This window comes from Eschrichtius robustus, chromosome 11 (genome assembly GCF_028021215.1).
Source record: "Eschrichtius robustus isolate mEscRob2 chromosome 11, mEscRob2.pri, whole genome shotgun sequence".
NCBI lineage: Eukaryota > Metazoa > Chordata > Mammalia > Artiodactyla > Eschrichtiidae > Eschrichtius > Eschrichtius robustus.
The window spans coordinates 43298123-43320274 of record NC_090834.1 but is presented as its reverse complement, the minus strand read 5'-3'; the positions used below and the strand labels follow the sequence as shown (position 1 = coordinate 43320274).

At 44.8% G+C, this 22152-nt stretch overlaps 1 protein-coding gene across 1 annotated transcript in view; it reads right to left on the bottom strand.

The window, feature by feature from the left end:
* SMCO4 (single-pass membrane protein with coiled-coil domains 4) overlaps positions 1–22152 on the bottom strand; it is a 70786-nt gene that overhangs the window by 12503 nt on the left and 36131 nt on the right. The window contains exon 2 of the mRNA XM_068555199.1: positions 8213–8283. The gene's annotated coding sequence lies outside the window, so the exon portion shown is untranslated. The remainder of the gene's footprint in view (positions 1–8212; positions 8284–22152) is intronic.

The window sequence follows — 22152 nt, the reverse complement described above, 5'->3', positions numbered from 1 at the left end:
AGCAAACTCAACCACGGACAGGACAAAGGAGATGACTGAACAGAAACGAAGTTAAGTGAAATTCCCGTAAGAGGGTACAAAACAACGGCTTTGAAACGGTTAAGATGCACAGAAAGAAATACAATTAACAGCAGCGCACAGGGCACAAACGAAAACCAAAGTTTTATGCCATGATATGTAAGCTTATTATGTGCGACACACTCGGAAATTTTCTTTGTTTCATTTCATTAGAAAAACATGTCAGTTTAATCCCATGGAAAGTGACTTGCATCTGAAAAACACTGGATGGAGAAGACCTCAAGGCAGGAAGGGCTGATAAGTGTTTCAATCCCATTCCCAGGAGAAGTCACAGAAACACCCTGACAGTCTTTCTACCTTGATGAATAACAGGCTCTTATGAGAATAAAAGGAAGTAATGAACGTGAAAAGTTACAAGCTCTTCTAGGTGTTGTCATTCCTTAAATGGCAATTCTTTATCCAAACCTGCAGGTTCTCTCGATTTCATCTGCTATTCAATTAGGTACTTTAAGACAGCAGGTACTAAAAGCAAGAGTCACTAATTTATCCCTTTGTTATGGACAGCTCAACTCTGGCAGCTCAAGACTAAGGCAAGGCTGGGGGGAAATTCATGAAGACATGCACACCAGCCAACTGTATGCACTGTTTTGGATTTTTTTTTAAGGCAGTGCTTCTCTAACTCTTCCATCTCAAGTATGGAGAGTGGACATTCAGTCCTGGAGGCCAAGTCTGGGGCAAAGCCACTGCAAGAATAAAATTTTAATTGTGTCTTATTTTAAATGTCAAGCAATCATATATAACATTATCCCTTGCTGTTTACTCGTAACGGGCATGGCACTGTGGTAAGAGCCTGCCGTGGCTCTCACTGCGTCCCAGGCTCCCATCTTAGAGGCGAGAAATGGGGTTTTGAGAGGTTATGTAACTCGCCCAGGACCACGAAGCAAATAAGTGGTGGGACAGATTCAAACGCACCCAGTCTGGTTCCAGAACCCTGCTTGTGACCACTAAGCTATGTTGCATTCTCCTCCAACAACCAACCATATTTGTTTTAATACTCTTTAAGTGTTATTTCCCCCAAACCTTTGGGTAAACAGGACCCACACGCACCCCAGGGCTCTGCCTACACGCTGGGGAACGCTTCGGGCATGCAGAGCCACGAGTCCGCCAGAACCCCTCTGCCTTCCTCACGCTCCTGTGGCCGGGACTGGGCTCACAGCCCTTCTCTCCTAGACGCAGAGCACCGTCCTCATGTTCTCTTAGGCATGAACTTCATTAACAAGCAACATATCACGAGCACCCGTTGGTTATGGCATTTTTAAAATGAAAAATTCATCCCTAAGCTAAATCACAGCAAGGTAATTACAGCGCCTGGCTGATGGCAGACATACTGAGAGAGAGTGAGGGATTGACGGAAGCATCAAATGCAAACAGCAGCCGCAACTACATGCGCCCACGACTGCACGCCTGGGCCTTCCTCAGATACAGAGACTGGGGCTCACCCCACCCAGAGGGCCAGCTTCAGAAAGAGACGGGCAAGCTCTCACATCCATTCATTTATTCCACAGACACTTGCTGGGCACCTAAGTGTTGGGGACGAGCCAATCACACACAGAGTCACTCACTCGCCAATTCATTCCATCAAACACTTAGCGGGCACCTACCACATGCCAGGCACTGCTCAACTGCGTGCATATACAGAGGGATGAACTGACTGGTCCATCTCATTAGTTACTGATTCACCTCGATGCGCTAGGCACTGTCCGGGCAGTGGGGACGGAATAATGCACAACACAAAGTTCTGGCTCTGACGGAACGTACATTCCAGGAAAAGGAGGCAGACGAGAGACAAATAAATATGTAGTGTGTCAAGGAGTGAAGTGCTATGAAGAAAGACAAAGCAGCATAAGGTGACAGAGAGCGGGGGACGTGATGTAATACAGACAGCATTACAAGGGGCTGCATGTCTGATTAGAGAGCAGAGGCCACAGAAGAAGGTGGGAGCAAGCCTCGAGCAGGACTAGGGCAGGAGGGTGCCTGAAACGAGTGTGCCTTTGCAGCACCGCGATGCAGGGTCACGGGGGCCTGTGGCTGTCAGCCGGTGAGCGAGAAGATCACTCCAAAGAGGGCGTTACAGACCCACTGGCGAAGGCTCAAAGCCCACCATTTGTGCTTCACTGCAGGCCCTGACTGCTGCCAAAATCCAAATACTCTGCAAAAGGCAGGCAGTAAACTGGGCTGCTCTCCAATATTTACCCAGTGGCATGCCAGGTGTTCTCTGGAGTCTCCGAAGGGTCAGCTTGGGGTCGGGGGAGGAGAAGGACCCCATCAGACAATGAGCTCGGGCTGCTGAAGCGGGGTTTGCCACTAACGAAGTGATACATATTTGATCTTTAATTTGAAGGCCGTCTTGTTTGCTGAACCTTAAGCCGGTTTTACGAACCTGAACAGTGGATGAGGACGGTTTGGGCAAAGGGCACAGAACAAGAGGCTTTGGAGCGCTGAAGACAAAATCAGGCTTGCTGATTCTGCCTGTGGCCCATCTGCAGGCGCCACAGAGACCCCACTGACCACGGTGAGGCTGCTTCCTCAGGCAGCCCTGGTCTCAGTCACCTCCGCTTCCCCCCGCCGCCCTCACCAGGGCCTGATTATTCTCCTCCTGCCCTGACTCCAGATCCCACCCACCCCCCACCTTCAAATGAAATCAATGCTGCACCCATACCCAGAGCCCGTCTATCCTCCCCACCCTCACCGTCTCACCCCGCACATCTTCCTGCTTCCAGCCTCCCCGTTCCTCAGTCTCCAGACAGAACGAGTTCACTTAAACCGAGGTCTCATCTTAGTCCTCCAACTAACAAGCCTTCGGTGGCCTCAGGGCCAACGACACACAGTGTGAACTTGGCCGGGCCTCCGAGGCCCCGTGTGCAGAGTGCAGCCCCGTCCCCTACGTGGCATCAAGCAGCCGTTACTCCTGTCCCGCTGCTCGAGGTACAGAACAAGCCAATGCGCACTTATGCCTGGGTCTTCTCGTCTTGGCCTGCATTACACACTCTCTCTGCTGAGAAAACCTGTCTGATCCCCTTAGTCAAAATTAGGTGCCCTTTCGCCTACTTCTACACCTTTAAAATAACCTTTCTTTCGTTCCACCTTTTCTTTTTAGAGTTCATCATTTCTGTCCACCTCCCCGACCAGGGGTTCAGTAAGTATTTGGTGAACGATCTAAGCCTGTTCCGCTTGCTAATGTTGCCCAAGCCAGAGGTTTGGGGGTTTTCCTCGATGTCTCCCCTACCCCCCCCAATTCCCTGTATCAAATTGTCCCCCAAGACCTACCAGTCCCTCTTCCTAAACATCTCTCAACACATCGTCCTGCTCCATCCCCACTACCAGTAGGCCCTCGTCTGGTTCATGCGGATTTCTGCAACAGCCTAACCTGTGTTTCCCTGCCTTACCTCGCCGCTTTCTCAAGCCCTAAATAGTACAGACACTTCTAAATCCCTCTACACTGCCCATGGATGGGTGTGGACCCGCCCCACACACTTTCCCCTTCCCAGCAAAACATATGCAGTGGTTAGCTGTGAAGAATCACTGTAGAAGCAAATGCAGGAGAGGTGCATGTCTGCTTCAGGAAAGGGGTATGGATGACTCGTTTACATCTCACACATGTTTTAAAGTCCAGTTGTTGGAAACTTGTTAGCCAGAAAACATCCCTGGTGTAAATATGCACCACTTCACTCTTCAAGGTAAACAACCAACCAAATGGTGCTGAACTAATAATGAGAAAGCCAAGCTAACAGTGACTGATAATTAAACATCTAGATTCCTGGCAATTAACAACTGTCACGAATTCAAGATGGTGGTGACAGTGCACTCTTAGAGTACTGTTTCCAAATTCTACGGGAAACCCAAGGGCCTGTGTAAGTCCACGCTCCACGGGAGCCTGGAACACACCACTGCGTGCGTGGCGAGGCAGCCAGACTCCTAGTGGAGGACGAGGCACTCATCCAGAAACTCCAGCCTGCGGTAAAGTCGTCCCTCGGGATCCGCAGGGGGTGGGTTCCAGGACCCCGCCTCCCCCATGTACCCAAGTCCCTTATATAAAATGGCATAGTATTTGCATATAAGCTATGGCACATCCTCCCATATACTTTAAATCATCTCTAAATTACTTGTAATACCTAATACAATGTAAATGCTATGTGAATAGGCTGGTATGTGGCAAATTCAACTTTTGCTTTTCGGAACTTTCTGGCTTTTTTTTTTCCAAATATTTTCGATCCGTGGTTGGTTGAATCCCCCAGTGCAGAACCCGCATGGAGGATGGACTGTAATTTAACATCAATCACATTTCATTTTTTTTTTTGTGGTTTTATCTAGATGAAATTTATTCAAGATAACCTTAATCTTGAGATTTATTCTTAAAATTATGTACAACTTCATGAATTATTGAAAGTTCATGAAAATAGAAAAGTTCAGCATTAGCAAACAATACATAGTATTATGTATTAAATTCTCATTAAATTTAAGTAAGTTGCACTTTGCCATTTATTTTGTATTGGAAGTAGTTTTGGAGATGACCCACTGAACCATATTTAGGAGGTTGAGAACCCTGTGACTGACCTTGGTGGGCTTCCACCTTAGATGCAGGTGGGTTTTGCCTCTTCTGAGGGAGGAAGGCACCTTGTAAGTTAGAGACAGTGGCCATCGCATCACCTTCAATCCTTGAAATCACACCATTACCCTGGTTTTTTTTTTTTTTTTCCCAGTAACTTGTAATGACATCCCTGTGATTACTGGTAGATAGCCTGCAGTCAGGCCTTAAACTTGAGAGTCTGTGGAATTTTGAGTCCCACACCCGTGGGAATTGATGAAAGGACTTGCATGTCTGAATCAGATCACTGCCATCCAGGAGGGAGCCTCAGAAGTCGAGACCCAGCCTACAGAATCCCTACTGTAAAATCAAACGTCCAGGATCTCCCCAGTGTAAAGTCCCCCGGGAGCATTCCACTGCATGGAACGGGACTTGGAAAATCAGTCACTGCGATCTGCCGAGGAAGTCAAAAGTGAAAGGGCAAAGCATCTCACAAGTTACTTCAACATGATGGCATCAATGCTGTGGGATCTCCAGCCAGGCCCGGGGCCCAGATCGCACAGTCCCCTCTGTGGGCCATGCTGGGCACGTGGGATCCGTCCCAGTGCGGGAGGAGGTCACTGACAGCTTTGAGCAAGGGAGTGAAATGATATGACAAGCATTGTTAAAGATCCCCTGGGTCCAACATGGTGAGCAGAATGGAGTGAGAGTGGAAGCAGGGCAACCGTTCAAAGGCCTTTGCAGTGACTCAGGCAAATGACAGTGTCACTGGACTTGGGAGAAGGATGTGGAAGGGCAGCAGAAGAATTCAGGATCTGCTTTAGAAGTACCACTAGGACTTGGTGATTTGGAGGAAGAGAAAGGTGAGGATAACAGATGACTCCCCAGTTAATGGCCTGAGAAAGTGAATTAACAGCTGTGCACCTTAACGAAATGGGGGGAAGGGAGGTCTGGAAAGGGGCTGTGATAGAAGGAGAGCAAGAGTTGAAATTGAGGTGCCCATGACCTATCCAAGTTCACTAACTGCTATCAAACGTATAAAAGGAGGTACAAAGCACAGAGGAGCCGTGTGGAGTGATGGACGCCTGGGGCCGTTCTCACAGGTGACCCTTCCCACCTTCCTCTCGGGGTGCTCGTGTGTCCACCACTGTGCCAGCTCAAGGTGGGGTGCACCACACAGAGAGCTCATGGGGCCAAACTCGGCCAGGACATGTGCAAGCTGCTTCTAAGATGATCTTCAGTAGTAAAGCAGATACCAGCTTTGGGGCTAAGAAAACAGTCCTGTTAACAGTAAAATGGGATTTGCATCACACCACAATGGGAAGTAAAGTATGTAGCCTAATAATTTCTTCAATTACAAGCAACATAACAGGTTTGCTGATTTCTTGACACTGATGTTTCAGGTAGAAGGGTCTCGGTATCTAGCCCTGTGCCCTGACAGTTACACTGCTGGTGTACCACCCTGTTCGGGGGATTCCAAGTAGAATCTCCCCCAGGAAAATGTTAATCTAAGGCGGTACAGATGTACAGGAAGGTCTCTCTCTCAAATAAAGACCAGAGAAGACGGCCTATTTTAGGAAAACAATGACTCACTGAAATCACATCCTGCTCTTAAGTTAACATGCTTCCTTCTGGACCAGAACCTGGTTTCCTATCATGATGGGTCTATTTTCCAATCTATTTGACAATCTGCTTTCTAATTAAAAGTTGAGCCATTTTTTAAAAAATCACATTTAACTAAACAATTCTACATGGCAATAAAGCAGTGTGCTCTGCCACCTTGATTGATGGCACCATTTGCAATTATTTAAAGGAGAAGGCAAGGAAAGAAAATCATTAGATACAGCTAGATTAAGCTGCTCTAGCCCCTGTTAGTGTCTTCCTATGTATTGCTAGAGTAAGACAGCACAGCATTCATGTAAACTAATTAAATTTCCTGCATTTAAATAAGCCCCAACCAAAATAAAACTTATAAGACTGATTGGAAGGTCTCGGGAGGAAGAGACCTACTTTTTCAAGAAAGCGGCCTGGCTGGGGGTAGGGGAAACACCAGGGTCAGACGGCATCTCTCCACAGCAGGCCAAAGCTCCCCCCACTGAGAGGAACACTGGAGTGGGTGAGACAGAGCCCCTGGGTTCTGTGACAGCAGCGGCTGCTTCCAAGGGGAATGCGCAAGATGGTGCAGGGGAGAGAAAAACCAGATGCCATTCGCATTGGTGACGTGGCCTCACGCAGGACGCCTAGCTGCTCTGAGCCTGTTTACTGAAACGGGAAGTTACCGTTTGCCCCTGCCTGTTTCCTAGAATTGGTGGGAGAAGAAACTCTGGTGCTGTGTGTAGAAGCACCCTCTAAAAGGAGAAGAACTCCTCAAATGGAAGAGACAACTGCTGGTTACTGTCAGGTAGGAAAGGCTGGGACAAGTCCTCTTAAGAGGATGGTGACCAACAAAACAGATAACATTACATGACATTCCTACATTAGTGAGGAACGTCTTCGGGATATTCAGCAGGTGCAGTAAAAGCAGGTGAGAAAAGGAATCTGCTGACTCAATGATTTAAAGCAAAAAAGGTTTGGAGCAGGGAGGTGGGTTCAGATGCAACTGTCCGTTGATTGAGGTAGCTCGGAAGATCATACGGATGGATGGATGGATGGATGGATGGATGGATGGATGGATGGATGGATGGATAGATGGATGGATAGATGGATGGATGGATAGATGGATGGATGGATGGATAGATGGATGGATGGATGGGGGAGGGGGTCTGCCATCCAGCAGACAAGAGGGGCATGACCAAACCCCACCTCGAGTAATCCCATTCAACACCAACCACAGGGAGGCAGAGGCAGGGTGGGGAGCCATGCTCCCACCGTCACTGGTTCCCTGACCTGCCTGTCACCTCCCTTCCCCTCCCGCTTCTGGGTTACTGCTCTTAACATGGACCCAAATTGCCCATGAAAAATAAAAACTAGATATAAAAGCTTTGCTTCATTTCACCAACAGCCAAAACACAAAGGACAACTAGAGAAGATTAACAATTTCTGATGAACGCTCAAAGAATAGAATCGATTTGAGAAGGATATATAGTACAGGCCCTACAAGGGTGGAGTGGTGGAGGTACAAAGTGAATCCACATGGGAGCTGACCGTCTAGAATGGAGACCAATTCACTGTCAATTCAATAAACGTTTATGGAGCATCTACTATATCCAAGGCACAATTCAGATATGTCTCGAGGAAGTAACTGGGGAAAACACGCAAACAGGCAACTATAATCAAGTGTGGAAGTGCTATGACGGGGTGGGGGTCACAGAGAAGGAGCGCCTACATTCCATACAGCCACAGGAGAACGGTCAGAGGAGGGGCACGAATGGTAACGTACAGCCCGTTGGGATACGTGTCAGTAAGAAGGAGAGAGTATTGTGGGGTTCAAAAACAGGCAGCACTTGATAAAGGCCTTGAGGGATGACTAGGAACTTGGCCAGGCAGAGGAAGGTAAAATAATACATACAGAACTGGGTGTGTTTAAGGAACGACAGGGATGGTCAACCCTCCAAACACGGGTTTCCCTCTTAAGAGAATTTTAGTAGACACAAATTCATTTCTATTTACCTTTTCTTCAAGAACTGCTGTTTCAATAGTTTCAGCAAACTGATTTCCAGGAAAGGTGACTTGGGTTATGCCTGTTGAGAAATCAGAAAAAGAGGTATAATAGGTTTGGTGGGACTACCCTCCACAGACCTCTTTTTTGTGACACCCCCGCCAAGTCCGTTCGCGTCAGTCACCCCCCTCCCCCGAGTGACTGGTGTGTTTCCAGCAGCCACATTGCCTCCCTCCCTTCCTTCTTTCCTCATTTGAGAATGAAGACATGCAAACTTAGGCAGGCAGCGGTGAGCCCTGATCCAGAGAAACACACACACAAACACACACACACACACACGCGCGCGCGCGAGATGAACAGGACTGCACAGCCCTTGAACTAGAGGAGCCTTCCTGCTCCAGCCTGCTCCCTGCATTCCTGAAATTCCTGCAACAGACCCTCTGCTAACTACAGCTGGCTTGAGAGCATTTCTGTTCCTTGCAAACAAAAATTACTTATTTAAAAATAAGAGATCCAGGGTTGGGACTAAGAAAACAAACACAAGCAGAGAGTAAAGAAATAAAGGCTTCTGAAACAAAGCCTTGGGAAAAATAAAAGATGAGAGGGAGTGACCTGGGCCTCTGAACTACTGTCCCATAATACCTGAGAGGAAAGGAAGAGAGAGATGTGGGAAACCCAGAGAGTAGATCCAACAAATAATTCATAAAATCCCAGCAGTATTAAATATTAAGATGGAGACCCAGATACTGGGGAAAAGGGGCTCTTAATACGGGTACTATCCATAACAAAACAAAACAAGACTTTCAATGAAATACAAAGGTGGGAGACTCTGAAAGTGTCTATAGCAAGTAAGGAATAATTGAGTAACTGTATGATGCCTATCATTACTAAAAAGAGAAATGTAATAACTCAAGGATAAGTCTTGATTTACTGTGCTGTGCTTTTTTTTGTCTTAAACAATAAACATTTTATTTACTCATGGTTTGTGGGTCAGCAATTAGTGCTGGGCTCAGCGGGGTGGTTTTTCTTCTGGTTTACTCATGTGGCTACAGTCATCTGGTGGCTCAACTGAGCCGGATGGTAGACCAGATGACTTAGCTCATATGCTAGTGACTGGTACTAGCTGTTTGTGCTGCCTTTAGAGTCTACTTCAGTAAATGTGAACATTTTTTTCCCCTGAGATCTTGAAAGATTTATGCCCTCTATCCCCCTGACCTATTTTTCAATTGGTTCTTGAGTTGGTCAACCATGAACTCACCTACTGTAGGGCTTCAAGACTCTAACACCTTCTAGTCCCCTCTACTAGGGAGCATGGTTTTCGTGAAGTTCAAAGATGAGGGTGTGTGAAACAGAGGGCTGGGAGGCAGGGCTGGAGAGTAGAAGGTTCTTCAGGGGGTCTGAATGCCAGGTTAAGCTGGATGGACTTTATTCAAGCAGCATTAAGAGTCAAGATGACTGTAGTCTAATCCCATATTCTCTAAGAGATAATTACCTCTCTGAAAATGTAGAATGTTAAAATTGGGCTACAGAGAGAAAATATGACCCAAACCACAAAGACTAAAGCAGTCAGCTAGAAATTAAGTCGACATCAAGCTGTGACTTTTACCCTTGACAGGGTGCTTTGCCTGCTACTCTTGGCTCATTAGCTGCAGCAAAGGCTTCACAAGTATCTCCTGGCTTCCGGGCCTTTTAGGCAGCTCAGTGCTCCAGGGGCTCATTGGAGCATCAACTTTCACTCCGCAGGGTGCAGAACAGCCACAGGGACACCAGCGGGCCTGCAGGACAGGCTGAAGGGCAGCAATCCTGTCCGCTCACCCCAGACCTGGCCCCCGGGCCCCCTGCCACATCCTATCTGTCCATTCCAAGCAGCAGAGGCACCTGTGCTCTAAACTCAGCCCCACTTTCTCCTCTCCAGGCCTCAGTTTCCTTGTCCACAAAACCAGGGAGGGAGACAGGACCTGTGGCACTCAGAGGGTAGTCTGCAAACCAGTGCCATCCACCACCCCTTTGCTGTTGGCTCACAATAAGTACAGAAATTAAGAGCAGCTTTGCAGCTTTTACTGCTTACGACATTGCTACACAGCCAAGCACACGATCAGTGGAACTGTCTTGTTGAACAGAGCACAGACTGGTGTACAAGTTTCCTGCAGCTGCCATAATAAATTACCACAAACTGGGTGGCATAACACAACAGAAATTTATTCTGTCACAGTTCTGGGGGCCAGAAGCCTGAAATCAAGGCGTCGGCAGGGCCACACTCCCTCCAGAGACTCTAGGGAAGAAACTGCTCCCTGTCTTTTCCAGCTTCTCGTGTCTGCTGGCTTTCCTTGGCTTGGGGCCACACCACTCCTCCACTTCACTGCCTTCTCTGTGTGTGTGTGTGTGCGTGTGTGCATGTGTGTGTGTGTGTGTGTGTGTGTGTAAAATCTCTTTCTTCTTATTTGTTATAAGGACACTTGTCATCGCATTTAGGGCCCACTAGAGAATCCAAGATGACTTCATCTCAAAAATCCTTATCTTGAGACTTCCCTGGCATTCCAGTGCTTAAGACTCCGAGTTTCCCCTGCAGGGGGCACGGGTTCCATCCCTGGTCAGGGAACTAAGATCCCACATGCCACATGGCGGTGCCAAAAAAAAAAGAAAGAACAACAAGATCTTTAAGCAATGCTAATTAAATCACGTCACTTCTTGCGTAGAAATCTTGGTGGACTCTCATTAGAATAAAACCTTAATTTCTTTTTTAAAAGAAAATCCTTATCTTAATTACATCTACAAAGACCGTTTTTCCAAATAAGGTCACATTACTTGGACCTTATTTGGAAAAGGTTACACAACTTTTTCTGAAAAGAAAAGCATAACAAATAGCAGTTGCCAAGGCAACATAATGATGCGGTTTAAGGGAGATCACCCTGGAGGGAGGGAGCAACAGGATATACTACATTTCCTAACACAGGTATACAAAATACATAAGCTGCTTCTCAATTTCTGCCTTCCAGGGCCCTGATATGAGTAGGGACACACATAAAAGAGTAAATGAAGCCAATGTAAAATCTCCTCATTCTCAAGAGTTCTTTCTAATCAAATACTCGACAAACTACTAGCAAACCGAATCCAATAGCATATTAGAACCAAACTTAAATATACAACAATAATATAAGAAAATGTAAAGAGCAAAACCCATCTTTGGGGCCACCATACCGCCGACTACAACTGGTTTGGATACTGTGGAATTCATGTGTGACCAGCTGTACCTGTTGTGCACTGTACACTCATATCAGTTCACTGCTGGAGAAAAAAACCACTGCCCTGCCTCTCACTCAGTTGAGACCCCAGCTCTTCCTCTGCAGCCCAGGAGCCTGGGCAAGACCAGATGGCAACGGACACCCCTGGTAAAGGAAAGGATACAGGCACCCCAATGTTCACTGCAGCACTGTTTACAATAGCCAAGACATGGAAGCAACCTAAATGTCCATCAGCAGAGGAATGGATAAAGGAGATGTGGTACATATATACAATGGAATATTACTCAGCCATTAAAAAGAGTGAAGGTGCAGGTGCAGACTGTTCCCTCAGCCCTTCCCAAGGCTGGTCTCCCATCTGACCTTGCAGGCAGTGCAGGAGCTGCTCCCTCCCTCCCCCATCCTCCTGTCCCTCAAATGGCTTCAGTTGTAAAGGGATTAAATTCATCAGGGTTTTTTGTTCAAGTGTGCCTCCCTCATCCCATCAAGTGCTCAGAGTTTTCAATGTCCAAGTTTGAGAACGGAAACAAAACTGTTTTATGAAAATCCTTGTGTACCTAGCACTGTCCTGCTGCTGACATAACCTCTCCCCCAACATCCCGCCCTGTAACCTCGAAAACACTCAGGAAGTTTCCAGGCTTCATAACAGGATGGAGGCGGCACTTGGAAATTGGACAAAGCAAGGATTTCATTTCTCATTAGAAGCTTTCTTGCCTTGCAAGAACACTCCTTATCAAAGGAACTACTATGTTGACTCCTTTTGCTATGTTACACTTCAGCCTTAAGGGGCAGACCATGTCAAAATACCGGAGAGTGTTTAAAATGATAACACTTGATGCAGGTCTGGCCACAGCAAAGCGGGCATTCTCATCATTCAACCACTGGTAGGAGTATAACAGGCACAATCTTTCTGGAAGCAATTTGACAAATTCTTATTAAATGGCTTAAAATTGTACACACCCTTTAATGTTGTAATTCCATTTTCAGACCTCTACACTAGGGAATGAATCTGAAATGGGGACAAAACTTAATGCTCAAAGATATCCATGGCAGGGTTATATATGAGATTTAAAAATTTTGAAATAAAGTTAATAGCCAAGAAAAGGAAATGATTAGACAAATTATGGTAGATTCATGAATAAAGTTTTACACAGCCATAAAAATGACATTTTACAAAGAATTTCTAATAAAAGTAACAACTACAATAATAACAGTTAATCCTTACATGGGCCAGGAACTGTCCTAAGCTTATCAGGTGCTTTACATATATGAACCTTCTTAATCTACTTAGGTAGATACTGTTATTTTTATTTTTATTTTTAGGCTGCGCTGCACGGCATGCAGGATCTTAGTTCCCTGACCAGAGATGGAACCCATGCCCCCTTCAGTGGAAGCACACATCCCTAACCACTGGACCACCAGGGAATTTCCAGTAGGTACTGTTATTATTCCCACTTTACAGATCAGAAAATGGAGCACCAAGTGTTAAGACACTTGCTCAAGATCATCCTGCTAGTAAGAGACCACACAGGGATTTGAGCCCACACAGTCTGACTCAAAAGTCCATGCTCTTACATACAGATGGTCAAGAAGCACATGAAAAGATGTTCAACATTGCTAAGTATTAGAGAAATGCAAATCAAAAATACAATGAAATATCACCTCATACCAGTCAGAATGGCTATCATCAAAAAATCCACAAACAGCAAATGCTGGAGGGTGTGGAGAGAAGGGAACCCTCCCTCCCACACTGTTGGTGGGAATGTAAATTGGTACAGCCAATATGGAAAACAGTGTGGAGGTTCCTATAAAAAACTAAAAATAGAGCTACCATATGATCCTGCAATCCCACTCCTGGGCTTATATCTGGAGAAAAACATGGTCCGAAAGGACACATGCACCCCAATGTTCACTGCAGCACTGTTTACAATAGCCAAGACATAGAAGCAACCTAAATGTCCATCAGCAGAGGAATGGATAAAGGAGATGTGGTACATATATACAATGGAATATTACTCAGCCATTAAAAAGAATGAAATAATGCCATTTGCAGCAATATGGATGGACCCACAGATTATCATACTGAGTGAAGTAAGTCAGACAGAGAAAGAGAAATATTGTATGGCATCACTTATATGTGGAATCTAAAAAGAAATGATACAAATGAACTTATTTACAAAACAGAAACAGACTCACAGAATTAGAGAATGAACTTATGGTTACCAGGGGGGAACGGTGGGGGGAAGAGATAGTTAGGGAGTGTGGGATTGACATGTGCACAATGCTATATTTAAAATGGATAACCAACAAGGACTTACTGTAGAACACAGGGAACTCTGCTCAATATTATGTAACAACCTAAATGGGAAAAGAATTTGAAAAAGAAAAAAATATATATCCATTGAAGAAAACATACATTAACATGATATTAAATAAAGCAGACCATCAGAAGCTAAAAAGAAAAAAAAAAAAAAGTCCATACTCTCAAATCCTGTGATAGTCTGAATACAGTGATGGCCCCAAAGATAACAGGTCCTAACCCTAGAACCTGTATGTGCTACCTTAGATAAAAAAGGCATCTCTGCAGATGAAGAATCTTAAGATGGAGAGATATCCTCGATCATTGGGTGGGCCCTAGATGCCATCACAAATGCTCTCAAAGAGAGACAGAGGGAGACCACACACACACACACACACACACACACACACACACACACACAAGAAAGGCATGTGAAACCAGAGGCAGGTATTGGAGAGATAGGGCCACAAGCCAAGGAATGCCAGCAGCCACCAGAAACTGAGAGGGTCAAGGAATGGATTCTCCCCTAGAGCCTCCACAGGGAGTACAATCCTTATACCTTGGTTCAGACTTCTGGCCTCCAGAACTGAGTGAATATATTTCTGTGGTTTTAAGCCACCCAGTTTGTGGAAATTTGCAGTCACAGGAAACTAACACAATCTCCCATGCTGTACTGCTCTCAATGCAAGATAAAATATTCATATGTTAAATGGGAAAAGTAGAAATCAAAATTTATACACAATGATCTTAATTATGCATATAAAAATGCATGCAAATACAACAAAACGTTTTGTAGTGATTATCTCTGAATACTAGAATTATGGGTAATTTTCAGCATTATGTCTTTTGATATTTTTCCAAATTTCTACAATTAACGTGAATTCCTTTTACAAAGGAACAAAAAAAAAATTTTTTTAAATTAGCAACTCATCATACTTCTGCAACTCTAACTGAATCATAAAAATTAGAAATCAAGAAAACTCCCCGAGAATTTTCTTAATTCAGTTTCAGAACAACACCTGAAAAATCAGCCACCCAGGTGCATTCCATTCCCTAAGTGACTCCACTCAACCCTCCGCCTCTCTAAAGCCTATTAGTTTTCAGACTCTGGCAGGAACATGAAGTGGCTGAAGAAGTTTCAGGCTTTGAAACAAGAGGATAATCTGAGCTGCTACATGTTTTCCTGTCTCTCTATCCACACGTGGCAGTGGGGAGGAGGGACCAGAGGGAGGTCTTTATGCATTCCCAGAGCGCATCCAGCCCAAAGTGGTGTGGGCCACACACCAAAAACCAGGAGCTCTGGTTAATAAGCATGGAAATGTTTGATTTCTCTGTAGGTGACTTCACAGAATGAATCATCACATTAAACAGCGGCTTAATCTTCTTACCGAAGTCCAGAGTCCAAGCCTATTGCGTTGCAAAACCCTCCTGCTATCGTCCGTCCAGGCAGTCAGAGGACCAAAGGCCAATTTTACTGTATCAACATCACATCCTTTGATTAAATATTTTCGTATAAAGAGTGTATTAACATTTTCCCGCAACATATGGGCAGAACTGGATCAAAACAGAAAAAGGAGGATGTGCTTCGTGTGTTGTTTTTTGGGGCAGAGAAGAGTCACTGATTCCCTCCAACATGGGCCAGGTCAGAGCCAAGGGGCATGAAAAGCATATATACAGCTTTATTCAGCCCACCCTGTACGACGCAGCAAGCTCGGGCACTGGAGTAATGGGACCACAGCGTGGGGTTTATCCTTTAGTCTCTGAGCACATTTTATTCACTCTTCGTCCAGCCAATCAACATATAAAAGCACCTACTATGTGCCAGGCACTAAGAAGAGGTTGGCTCACATTTTAAAAGACCCTATCTCCAACACGCTATACTCTCAGATGATACGGCTGGGCAAATGGCCCCCATCATTACTGAGCTTCTTCATCAGTCTTTTGGATCACAGGGATGCCAGCAGTAGCAAAATGCTGGGAGGGATACCTAAACAGGTCCAGCAGAGCTTTGAGAATGAAAAAAACAAAAAGCAAACGGTTTAGCACTGTGTACAGTCCACCCTCTGTCTCTGCAGGTTCCACATCCACCGATTTGACAACCACAGACCAAAAATATTCGAAAAAAGAAAAAAAATTTCCAGAATGTTCCAAAAAGCAAAACATATTTGCCACACACTGGCAACTATTTACAAAGCATTTACATTGTATTTACGACTACTTACATAGCATTTACATTGTATTGGGTATTATAAGTAATCTAGAGATGATTTAAAGTATACAGGAGGATATGTAGAGGTTATATGCAAATATTATGCCATTTTATACAAGGAACTTGAGCATCTGGGGATTTTGGTATCTGCGGGAGTCCTGTAACCACTCTCCTGGATACCAACAGATAGCTGTACCTTCCAACATACCATCAACACAACACTTGTCATTTCGGGTGATCAGTTGATGATACTTGAATCTCCCACTTAACCATCTACTTCACACAAATAGTGTATTACTATTTTCTCAAAGTCTGTTTTTTTCTTTTTGCTTGCCATTGTATGCCTAAATCTACCAGCGTCTAACCTTAAGGAGTACTCATTAAATATCTGAGGTATAAATTAATGCATGAATAAACATGGGTAATCAATTTAATAATCTGTAAAAACGGAAAAGCCAGTCTACACAATTATTTCCCAAAGAAAATTCCAAGGAAACTAATCCTATGAGATATACCAAGAAAAGAAGGTTCACGTGCTATTCAACTGGAGAAATATTACATTCTGTAGCCTCCCATCTCCCTTAAAAATTCACAATGCATATTATATAATAAAGAATATGGGAAAGCTTTCAATTAAATACCTATTTGAACTTCCCAAATCAACTTAACCACAGATGCCCTTTCATGATTAACACTTACTGATATCAGAGAACGAATGTTCTAAGGAAACCCTGGGAAAATACTAACACAAATTCTTCATTTGTTCAAAAAACATTTATCAAACCCTTGAAATGATAATAATACGATGATGATGAAGACAGGCAACATTAAACAAGTTAACATTTAATAGGCACGGTACTTGGTGCTACTGCCACCCAAGATAACTATGAAACCTGGCTCACAGTCTACCGTCTACTGGAAGAGACCCACAAGCACATGATGAGTACAACCAGTATTAACTGAAGTGACAGACACATGCACATATATGCATGTATACATACATACATACATATGTGAGTATCTGCACACTTAAAGACACAAGAAGGGAGAGAGTGTTCCAGGCAGACGGGAAGCAAGAGCGTCCAATGTGTGCAGACGAATGAAGACAGTTTGTTCTTATCCAGTGGTTTTCAAAGCATGGTCCAAGACCCTCTCGGAGGGTGCTGCCAGGTCAAAACTATCTTCAACAGTGTGATATTTTCACTGATGGTGCAAAAACAATGGTGGGGAAAACTGCTGGTGCCTTAGCAAGAGTCAAGGCAGTGGCATCTGACTGTACTAGTAGTCATTGTGTTCTCTACTGCCATACTTTCATGGTTTAAAAAAAAAAAAAAAGGTCAATTTCATCTAAGAATACCCTAATGAAGCAGTAAAAATGATTAATTTCATTAAATATTAACCTCGAGTACACAACTTTTTAAAATCCCTTGTGACAAAATGAGAAGCACTCATAAAGCACTTCGGCTACAAGCCAAAGTATGGTGGTTGGTTTTGGGGAAGAAAAAGCACTCGTACAACTGAGCTGCAAGCAGAATTAGCCACTCCTTTCCACCGAACACCATTTTAAACTGAAAGAATGACTGACAGAAAAACTACAGTGACTCAGATTTGGGTATTTTTAGAAGGAATAAAGTGAGCTTGTTATTTCAAGGAAAACTGACAGTATCTGTTGCTAAAGAAAAATTTGAGCTTTCAAGCAAACATTAAAATTTGGAAAAACTTGTATTGGCCACTGTGAGGTTTAGAGCATCTCAGTACTTGGCTTTTCAGAGGACAGCAGCAGTGACATTAACAAACGTGATAGTATCCAAATAAGTCATGCATGATGTTACAAAATGCATAAAAGATCCTTTCAAAGTGCAAGACAGACCAAAAGATTTTAATGTAACAGAATATGAGAAGTTCACTGATATATGGTTTCAGATTCTATGCTGCAACAAACCTTTAAGAAACTATCACTTGTCAAGCTCTGATGTAGTTTCAAAGACTATCCACAATTAACTGAAAAGGTTATTAAACATTCCTCCCTTTTCCAACTACATTCCGTGCAAGGCTGTATTTGCTTCATACAGTTCAACCAACACAACATACTGCAACAGAATGAAGGCAAAAGCAATGAGAATCCAGCTGTCTTCCATTAAGGCAGACATTAAAGATACCTGGAAAAAAGTAAAACAATGGCACCCTTCTCATTAAATGTTTTTTGCTTTAGAAACAGTTATTTTTCATTAAAAGTGTTATTTGTGTTATGTCATGGGTTTATTATTGCTATATTTGAACTAATTTCATGAATACTTTAAAATCTTTTCAATTTCGATTGCTAATATTGTAAATATTGCTAAATATAATCCACATAATTGAAAACTCTTTGAGGATCTCACTAGTTTTTAAGAATTTTTAAAGGGGTCCTGAAACGAGAAGTTGGAGAGCTGCCGGTCGTGGGTGGTGAGAAGAGAAGGGTGAAGAGGCAGCAGGAGAGGGCTAGCCACTGTGATGAGGGGTTCAGAACTGATCCGACAAGAGCCAGAGAAGGGGTGTAGAGCACCAAAGTGACACGGGCAGATCTGCCTTCTAAAGAAAGAGCCAGGACAACAGAAAGCTGTCCTCTGCTCCATGAACTTATGATTCTAAAAGCAAGTCAGTCCGATGGGAAGTCAAACTGTAGGACACTGAAGGTCCATTACTACAATCTAAAAAATGAAATACAAATTTCTATAAAAGAGTAGGAACCGAAAAGTATTAAAATTTAACGATGGAAGCGAAAGAAGCAGGGTCTTGCAAAATAGACTTGCAACCAACTAGAATACTGCAAAATGAGGGAAATCATCAGTAACAGAGTACAGGGCTTTAAAAATCTAAAGATACCAAAATCAAGATGCATTTTGGGCAAGTCTGAAAAATAAAAATAAAGGAGCCAGTAGAGAGCAATAAACTGCAGCAGTAAAGAGGGAAAATGAATGCAGCCCAGAGAAGACGAACAGAAACCTTTAGAAATAAAAAGAAGTAGGGAGGAGAGAAAATCAGCTCCCATTTCCAGGGCGTGCAATCTATCCACTCCGCCACAGCGGAGGGGGGCAGAGGGTGCAGGAAGCACCTGGAGAGGAAGGCGGCCCGCGAGGAGTCCACCACTGGAACGGAAACGCTCGCCTGGACAACCAGAGTCTCACCCAGGAAAAGGTGGATTACGCCAATCAAGAACACAGACCACAGAGAACAGACAAAAGACAGCTATTAAAATTTGCTCTCAAGGAGCTTAGAGTCATTATTTTCTAAGTCAAAAACACAAAAACAAAACAAAAAATCAATAGGATAGTTATAACTAAAATGAGAATGGTGTGCTCTAAAGAACTCAACTAGAAGAGCTTGGCAAGTTGCTCGAACTGGGCCTCAGTTTCCTCTTCAGCAAGATTGGGAGTCCACCACTGACTTCCCAAAGTTGGTGAGAGAAAAGGGAACTGAGCATGCAGCTGGCATGTGACAGATGCTCAATAAACACAAGCTGTAATTATTCTCACTGTAGTTATGATTTCAGGGCCTATGTAGAATACAGAGTTGACACTACACTACTGTAAGCCAGAAAGCTCCCAAGGTCAAGGATGATGGTTTGAAAAATCACCAATATGTGAGCTTAAAGAAGGAATTTGAATGGCTTTGGCCCAGGGCTGCACTCACTCAACAGATGAGAGAACTGCCCTTGACCTTGTGGGCCTGTTACCACCGGGCCCCGAGGGCCTCTCCAATCACAAAGGGACATGCCAAGCACTAGAAGTCCCAAGTAAGGAGGGAGAAAAAGTCAAACCACCACCTTCCGAAACAGCCAACACCACTGCCATGTAACTTTCACGCACAATTCATCTCCCCTGATTGTCATAATCAGCCAGGATATGGATGGGTACACTGTCACCACCCCCATTTTACATCTCAGGGCTGAAATGCAAAGAAGTGGTGTAGCCAGGACCCCTATCTCTTGATGTGAGGCCCAGGACTCTTTCACTCGACCACACTGCCCACACCCACGGGGATTTGAGAGCCCACGCAACAGACGTGGACCGACAGCTCTTCAAGCCAAACACGAGGCTCCACCTTTCTTCACCGCCCATAGTTAACGGAACACCCAGTGAGCATTCACTGACTGACATGCCAGACACTGTCCTCGGGGCTGGGACTGCATGCCAGTCTCTGCACCCCTGGACCCCAGACAGACATCAAGTGAGCAAGGAACTATTTCTTTATAGATGTAGTAGGTGCTAGGAACTTGGCAGTCCAGGGTACCGTGGGGGCAGGTCATGCAGGGCCTGAGTCTGAGAGGTCATGGGAGCACAGGCAGGGGCCCCAGGGCTTCTCAAAGCCTTCGAGCCAGGAGGAGCTGCGAGCTCAGGAGGCCAGCAGGACCAGGCTGCGCAGGCAGGCCTTGTGACCACAGAGATTGCACACCCTCCTAAAAGCACGGGGCCTTGCTACAGAGAAGCAGCAGCACCCAATTTGCAATGTAAAAGAGTACTGGGGCTGCAGCTTGGAGAGGGGGAGAGGATAAGAGTAAAGGTACAGATGTCTGTCAAACAGAAACTTTCCAACTTTTGTTTTTACCACAACTTGCAGAGTGAGAAAGACACTTTACTTTGTAACCCAGTATGTGTACACACACACAGTGTCTGAGAGGCAGGCTACCAGCCTGACCCTGGCTAGCTTCTCAACTTCCCCGAGCCTCAGTTCCTCTCCTGTGAGGCAGAGATAACAACAACGATACCACTGCATCAGCTGTTGTGGGGAGAAGTAAGTCAGTGTGTGAAAAGCCCTTCGCAACGTTAACCTTTTTCTGTAAAACTCTTATTATACACAAACACAACTTTCACAAAATAAAACTCAACCTTACTATGTGTACTCCACTCTCACGCTTTCCATTCTACTTCTTCTTTTTTTTTTTTTAACGCTGGTAAAGACCCTCTAAATTAATTTCAGAACCCAGTCACCCGGGTCATGACCTCCAGTTGGAGATGATGGTTGGACCTGGGTGATGACAATGGAGGAGAGAGAACTGATAGGATTGGGGAATGATTAGTCAGTTACAGGGGAGAGAGAGGGAGGTGTCAGGTGACTCTCAGGCCTCTGGATTGATGATGGTACCATTTGAGACGGGAACCCGGCGGTGGCGGGGGGTGACCAGCTGTACGTTTGTGGGAGGAGATGGAAAGATCAGACTCTACGTTCTAAACTTCCTGCCAGGAGGATTTGGGTGAGGTGACAAAGGGAGCCTTCACTTAAACGCTTTCCACCAAGCAGGGAACCACGTAGAGAGATCTCACACCAGAACCATAGCTACTGATACAGAATGCGTTTTTCCAGACTGTGCTGGGGAGGTGGACAGCCTTTGTGAACCGTGCCCAGAAGTGAGTGAGTGACTGATGGAGGACCCGGGGACTTGGGGCTCCTGCCAAACGTCTTTCCTTATCTGACCAACATCCAGCACTAATCACATTTGAGTCCGTCTGCCCATCTGTTTCCTCTACTAAGCGAGCTGCCTTAGGGCAGGGACCACCCTGGCTCACCATCTTTCTACTCGCCAGGCCTCCCCAGCACGCTGCCCTACCCACTGCCTCTGGTAGGTGCTCAATTCAACGATGCAACAGGATAAAACTCCCGAAAAGGCCACTTACAGTTCAGGAAACTAAGACAAGGCACAGCAGATGGGAGTGGGGAGGCAGAATCTGCCAGGAGAATTCTGGTCACTTAAGGGTGTGAGCCAACAAAAGGCCAACTGTTTACAGAGAAAACGACTCTTCAAAAAATGTTAAAACTCGGGAATGCACGATGGGTGTGGATCTTCATCATAATGGTCAGAAACACTAAGCGGGTCTGGGAGAGAATCAGGAAGACCAAATATAAAACAGGAAAAGTCAGGCGTAATAATAAAACAGGAAAAGTCAGGCCTCTTCCAAAGGTCATGCTGGACGTTTAATTCTTTACATCACTTCGCTTGCTACATTCTTCCATCAGCTCAAGGCTTTCTATGGCATGCCTCTCTGTTTCCAATCCTCTGCCATCTCCAAAGCCCAGTTCCTTGTATGCTACCCGTTTTTCCTACGTGTACATGACCTGTACCCCCAACAGACAGGAACAGTATTACACACCTTCTTACTCATCCACCCCCCATCCCTTGCACAGACAAGGCACCCAATAGTAGTTGATTGATTTTTATACTGATTA